General features: G+C 31.0%; 1 protein-coding gene across 2 annotated transcripts in view; it reads right to left on the reverse strand.

Moving 5' to 3' along the window:
- LOC137652910 (transcription factor hamlet-like) overlaps positions 1-5,379 on the reverse strand; it is a 111,587-nt gene extending 106,208 nt beyond the window's left edge. For both annotated transcript variants that reach the window (XM_068386312.1, XM_068386306.1), the window contains exon 1: positions 4,884-5,379. The gene's annotated coding sequence lies outside the window, so the exon portion shown is untranslated. The remainder of the gene's footprint in view (positions 1-4,883) is intronic.
- Between the last annotated feature and the right edge of the window lie 2,121 nt (positions 5,380-7,500).

Raw genomic sequence — 7,500 nt, forward strand, 5'->3', positions numbered from 1 at the left:
AAGAAAAGAAAAGAAAGAAAGAAAGAAAAAAAACACGGTAGAAATATAATTACCATATCCATACGTTTAGTTAATGAAACCTAGAAAATAAATCTTATCCCTTAATAACATTGAAGTCATTTACTTGTAGGCTACTATCTCGAACAAATTAATGATACTATAAAAAATTTCATAACTACGGCCACTTTTACTGCTATAATTGTTGTTATAATTATGTCACCAAATGTCGCTTCCTGTTCTCCCCTATGTTCTCATGATCTAGCCGGAAGATGCAATTTCCTTAACACAGAGAATGCAAAAACACCGTTTTCTATTTTGTGAATCTGTGTTTCATTTAATGGAACCATCAGCAACATGTATGTTTTTAGATATCTTTTTTTCCTTTACCTTAGTTTCCTAAACACTATATATATATATATATATATATATATATATATATATATATATATATATATATATATATATATATATATATATATATATATATATATATATATATATATATCAAATTTTACCACCATAACCTTTATATTCAAGTGTAGTTTATGTAGTCCTGAAGAAGGGTCGCGAAGTGATCCGAAACACGTGTCGACACCAAATAATAAATAAGGTATACCTACTTATTATTGTGTAGGCTAATATTGCCTAAGCTATAAGGACACCAAATAGATTTTCAAAGACTGTGAATTAAATAAAATATAAGAATAAGGAAAATAAAAACAAGAAAAATCCATATTCATTTTCTGATAATGCCCTATTTTTGCATCAAAATTCATAAACGATAAAATGTATCGTTTGATATCACAAGCCTTCATTTTTTTTATTGTATGATATTATTACCCAGTGGCCGTTGATAGAGAATATGATAAGCGACATAGAAATAAAAAATAATAGATGTAATCTTGATGCGACATAGGAAATAAAAAACAATAGAAGTAATCTTAATGACGATTCTTAATATATTAATAATATTAATAATAATAATAATAATAACAATAATAATAATAATAATAATAATAATAATAACAATAATAATAATAATAATAATACCAACGAAACAAAGAATGGTAACGGGTTACCTATAAATCAAAATTCTAAATAACATAGAAAAATAAATAAAAAGAATGAATCAAATGAATGGGATAATAACTGGTATAAGAGAATGAAATTGAAAAACGGCGATTTCAATGCTTATCGGGAGAATTTTGGCCTAGGATAAATAGAAAGTGAAACTAAGAACCCACCCCTCCCCCCCCCCCCCAAAAAAAGGAACATATTCTAATAAACAAGTCATATAAGCAATGGAGTGCGAAATATCCTAATACAACTCTGGGAAAAAATAACACATGCAGCTGAAAAAATGAAAACATCTCATAATAATATATTTACTTAGTAAATAAAGGTTTTGGACGAACCCGTCTAGAGATTGTTAATGAATACAGTATACCGGTACGTACTTAAACCGACACAAAATAAGTGTTTCCTCACGATATGAGACAGAAAGTAAAAGAAGAATAAGTATGGGATGGAGAGCTTTCGGTAAACAAAATGAGATTTCGATAAGGAAAATGCTACTTTCTCTGAAAGCAAAGTATTTAATCAGATGGTCCCACCAATATTAAATCTGGCATAAAAAAACTTGATGCATGGCTTAGAGCATAAACTAGTTACAAATCCAAGAGCTATGGAAAGAATAATGATGGGAATACCACTAAGAGACAGAAAAAGAGCAACATGGATACGAGTGCAAACTAAGGAAGAGGATATTCTAAAAACGTAAGAAAAAGAAATGGACATGGGCAGGACATATAGTATGATGATAATGGCAGAAAATAGATAGACAATAGGAATAAAAGTATGGGTCCCTAGAGATTGCAAAAGGAGCAGGGGGAGGAATAGAACACGATGGATAGACAAACTAAGAAAATTCGAGGGCATGAACTGGCAAAGAAAGATAAACAGACACGATTGGATGGACATGTATGAGGTCTTTGTTCTGATGTGGACTAGTAATGATGATAGCATATATATATATATATATATATATATATATATATATATATATATATATATATATATATATATTTGATAAATACTTATACATAAAAGAAATATCATGAACTGACAAGTAGCAGTTCCAAAATGACACTATTAAGTAGTTTAGGTTACAGAATATATTTAGATAAAGCGCTTATAGAGATGATGAAACAATATTTGATATGATTAACCCCCAAAATTCTATAATTTGGAATCGTCAATATGTTAATATTTTGCAAACAGGTATAAATATGGATTACCGAGAACTACCACAAAAAAAAGGGGGGGGGGGGGGGTGACGAAGCAACGTGAAATGGACCATGCATGAATTAACTATTAAGAACTAAAAGAGTAATTAAAAAAACGTAAAGAAATTAAGGGGAAGTATACGTCAAATTAAGCTAAAACTGACGCATAGAAAAGGTGTTATTTGATCATGATTCAAAATGAGAGTATCAAAGAGCGGTCTCCGAGAACAAAAGTAAAAACTGTCAAAATATAAAAGATAAAGGAACTAAATCGTAAATGGCATTGAAAGCTATAAGAACACGAAAGCTATAGGAATAAGAAAAAAAAATCCAATGAAATTAATGATAATAATTAAGTACTAACTAGGGATAATAGCGAAAATTATATTTTGAATATTTATGCCTGAAGGAATAAATACTGAAATCATTGAAAAAAAAAGAAAAAAAAAAAAGTATGAAACAGGCCGTGCTAAAAATAAATGCAAGGAATAGCAACTTCTGAATTGGACATTCTTTACGGAAAGTATTTAACATTAAAGTTATATCTTTAAACTTACATTTGGTACAAAAGCGCAAACTTTATTCATTTCTCTTACACGAGTTGCAAAATATCGAATTTGTAGCATCATTTTCATTCTATAAAAATGATGGATATAAAACTCAATGTACAGTATTATTATTGATGTAAAAAGACGGCGAACCTTCAACGTTTCAAGCTTTTAACAAAAGTCCGAGTATCAAAGACCCTCCGACTACATTTCAATTTTCAACTTCAAAAGTTGGAAGTGATGGATTTTTGCATTTTTACACACATACACACACTCTCTCTCTCTCTCTCTCTCTCTCTCTCTCTCTCTCTCTCTCTCTCTCTCTCTCTCTCTCTCTGAGAACTGAACGATATCCGTATATCTCTCTTCAAACTGAATGTCATATTTCCATTATATGATGTGTTTCCTCCCCGATTCCAGGTACTGAAACAAAGCGATCTAAATGAGCTAACATCATATGACAAAAAAAGATCGAGTTCAAAGCCACTCCAAAACAGAAACGGACAAGAAATAGATAAAGGAATGATTATGCAATTCAGTATCCTGAGGTAACGTATATGAGACCACAACAAAGGCTTCTAAGCCCAATTGTCTTGTAACCAAAATAAATTAAGAAGACTAAAATATTCAAGAACCTTTTTCATGTTTTCTCGTGAACAAATTACGAAGCGAAGAATACTCGAATGATCCACTACAAATAACTTCCAGATATCAAATGCGGTGAAAAATAAATGGAATTGAAATAATTAACGCTTTGCTGTAAATAAAAGCATTGCATGGTAATGGGTATAGACTATCCTTGTAAAAGGACGCCTAAAGGCAAATAAAATTCCAGCACAGATTTTCCTTCACTTTGTATACTGTATAGCTTAGCGACACAAACAAGCATTACAAACACACAAATATATATATATATATATATATATATATATATATATATATATATATATATATATATATATATATATATATATTATATACATATATATATATATATATATACACATATATATATATGTATGTATATATATACATACATGCATACATATATATATATATATATATATATATATATATATATATATACATACATATATGTATATATATATATATATATATATATATATATATATATATATATATGGTATGTATGTATATTTATATATTTGTGGGGGGGATTGGTTCTAAAATTATACCGTACACAATTTTAACAATACTGATATATTTAGCCTATTTCGTTATTTATTAAATATTCAAACCCCTTTTTAAAAATTACTTTGAGTATATGTAATTTATGCAAGTCTCTTATGGCAATTATAGGTGCCAAATGATTATAATTGGGCCAAGACCGTTGCTGAAATAACCACCTTGATACAAATGATGCTACGCTGCCTGAGAATAGTTATCAGCCTATAACAGCTTGAACCATATAAAAGAAAAAATACATGCAAGTGTGGAGAATAAATCAATTATTATATGAATTATTTATATTATTAATAAAATTCTTTCATTATTATTATCATTATTATTATTATTATTATACTGTCAAAACAATATCTTTACTACTTAAATCACTGCGTACCAACGTGCATTATCAGTAGTGTTTTTGTATGATTAACGATTAAATTTCAGGCAGCCGGATTGTTCTCTCTTAACAGAACATCGCAGTTATTTAGTTTAAATATTTTTAAGCTTCAGTTAATAATTCAGGAGAACGAATTCTTAACTCCACTCTTTGATATTACGCAAAGCTGAGGGTACCGTATTAGAGACGGAAATTCTCCCAACGTTGTATCAAAGGCTTATGATTCCTTGGTAGGTTCAAAGTGAAGACTAACTTTATCATTAAACATGGAATTAGGTTTTCGACATGGAACGAATAACGTCGATTAGGAGTAACATAATCATGTACCTTACAAAGCATATGCATGTTATTGACGACTTAAATTACAAAGAGAATACAAATGAAAAATTATGTTAATAGCATGCTAATTACTTCTAATTAATCTCAATTAGACATTTCTCATTTAAAAAGTAGGCAAACACTCACCCCAGAAATTACAGTGATTACAAGAACACCTCACTCAACCTTCATGATCCCAGTTAAAGGTTGAATCTCGATTGCCTTATGTATCTAAAGTGATAATAATCGGCTGATTAATCACTGTCATTAGTCGACGACGACGAACATCGCATAATTAAGTCCTCTTATTCAGTAACTTTTGCGACCATTTGTAGACTAATTTTATCAACTTGAAGGCGAGGTGTCTTTCGTCCGTTAATCATTCGTCGTTGTGATTAACCTGTCCGTTTTAATCAAAGCTGATCACCTTAATAATTGACGTTAGAGCGAGAACGAAAGGGTACTTGCACGGCCACCAACCTCAACCAACGTCACACGTGTACTGAACTTGAGGGTGACGCTGCCTCCCGTGACGTCAAAGAGTCCGTAGAGGATATGGGCGGGACTTAGTGCCGCTCTGTGGGAGGAGCTGTTGTCGTCCAGGGCGGGGACCGACCCAACCAATGGACGATATTTCAGATGGTGTGATAGTTCCCTTAATGTCTTACGCTTTCCTCCCAGACTCCTCTTATAGTCTCAGGAAGTAACCCCCCCCCCCTTCCCTAACTCTATCAGCCTTTTCTTATCTCTCTCTCTCTCTCTCTCTCTCTCTCTCTCTCTCTAGGAAACGCAATCGGCCGATTATTTGTATACATTACGCCTATTAACTTAGACTAGAGGTACGTATCTGTGAGAAAAGCACACATAGTGTACTGTATGTACTGTACAAATATTTCATATTATGCTTTTCCATGAAATGGAGGTGGGTATAAAGAAATATAATACCATGGGAATATGTTAAGAGCTGAATCGTAGATAATCCCCAAGGCAGAAAATGCTGATGATATCAGCTGCTTTAGGCTCCATAAACAAAGAAAAAAAAAAGGCTCATCAGTAACTCGTTGAACCCAATACGTAGATTACTGCTCCATTAATAATGCCACTTTCATTTTATTTACGCAGTGCTTTGTGTGCCTTGATCTCTTTCTTTCATTTATCCATAAAAATTGTATTAAACTACAGCGCAAAGTAGGCTATAACTTACAAGGGTTAACCCATCACAACGCTTTAAACATTTCCAGACGTCATCTATAAATAAATTCTCTTCTTGAGATATAGGCTACGGCTGAAAGACTTCCTGAACTCAAATTGCGGCCACAATATTATAGTCAATGCATAAAGTAGCCATATATAAAACTAGAATATTGCGGGAATAAGCCAAACACTTGAGGACAACACGTTAATTTCAACTTGGTTAGAATTATATATAACAAAAATGAAATATGGATAGTTATTTTTTGTAAATTTGAAATTTGGTTTTCTGGTTATTCAAAGTTTAAATGATGATGAAAGCCGATTGATAATAAGGCCTACTGTGTTTATGATTCTAATGTTACACTAAATCAACGATTTGTTATTCATGGAATGTAGCCTAATTGGAGCCAGCGTTTTGCAAATAGCAGGAAGATTCTCCCACGACCATGAAGTCTAATTACATCTTCGCATGGGTCACTATGAACAGTATTTCAGCTTTCTTTTTATCAACTTTATCACTATTGTAAGTTTAGTAATAGATTTGGTAGAGTTTACATAAATTGTCTAATACCTTTTGATTGATGGTAAATCTACTTGCCAGAAGCCTCATTCCATTCAATTAGGTTACAGTATGATATATGTATATATATATATATATATATATATATATATATATATATATATATATATATATATATATATGGGTGTGTGTGTGTGTGTGTGTGTTTACAGTAAATATGCATATTCACATATATAAACACACATGCACACACAAACACACACACAGAAGCACACACACACACACACACACACATATATATATATATATAAATATATATATATATATATATATATATATATATATATATATATATATATATATATATCCTAACTTATACACTGTTGTTTAGTATTGTATAGAAATCTGCTACAATTTTTGTCCCACTATTTCTTTTGTTGATAATATTCCAATTTTCATCCTTTAAAGCAAACCTTTGTTGGCACCCTATCCCAAGTCTTTTTTTCATTGATTAGATGCTTCTTTCTTTCTTTAGTGCTTCCTCAATTTTGGTCCAATTGTGTTTACGAATGTCTTGGGTTTTTAGTTTTTCTGTTGTTCTTGGACAGTTAGACTTGTTCTATTTCATCTCTCTTTGATTTTACCCTCATTTCCAATCTTTTCCTCTTTATTTCTCTTTTCTGATAGTTTTCCTTGAACTTATTAAGGAATTTTTCCACCAATCTCTTATGCTGATTCCAATGTGAATAACTTTTCTAATAGAAATAATGAAACAAACGTAACAGTGGGAAAAGTAAAGAAACAATAAGAGGCAGGAAAAAAGGCAAGGTAAATGAAGAAGAGGACATAACAATAATTGATTTATCAAAAGATGGAGAAGATTTCATAGAAGTAAAACTCGCTGAACTTTACACAAAATGTCTGCAGAAATTCACTACTTGGAAATATTTTATTATTATACCAATTCACAAAAAGGGAAACACGAAAGACCTGAAATTGCCGTCCAATAAGTTTACTGTCAGTAATATATGAAATATTCACGAAGATCAT

This window comes from Palaemon carinicauda, chromosome 1, assembly GCF_036898095.1.
Source record: "Palaemon carinicauda isolate YSFRI2023 chromosome 1, ASM3689809v2, whole genome shotgun sequence".
In the NCBI taxonomy this organism is placed as follows: domain Eukaryota; kingdom Metazoa; phylum Arthropoda; class Malacostraca; order Decapoda; family Palaemonidae; genus Palaemon; species Palaemon carinicauda.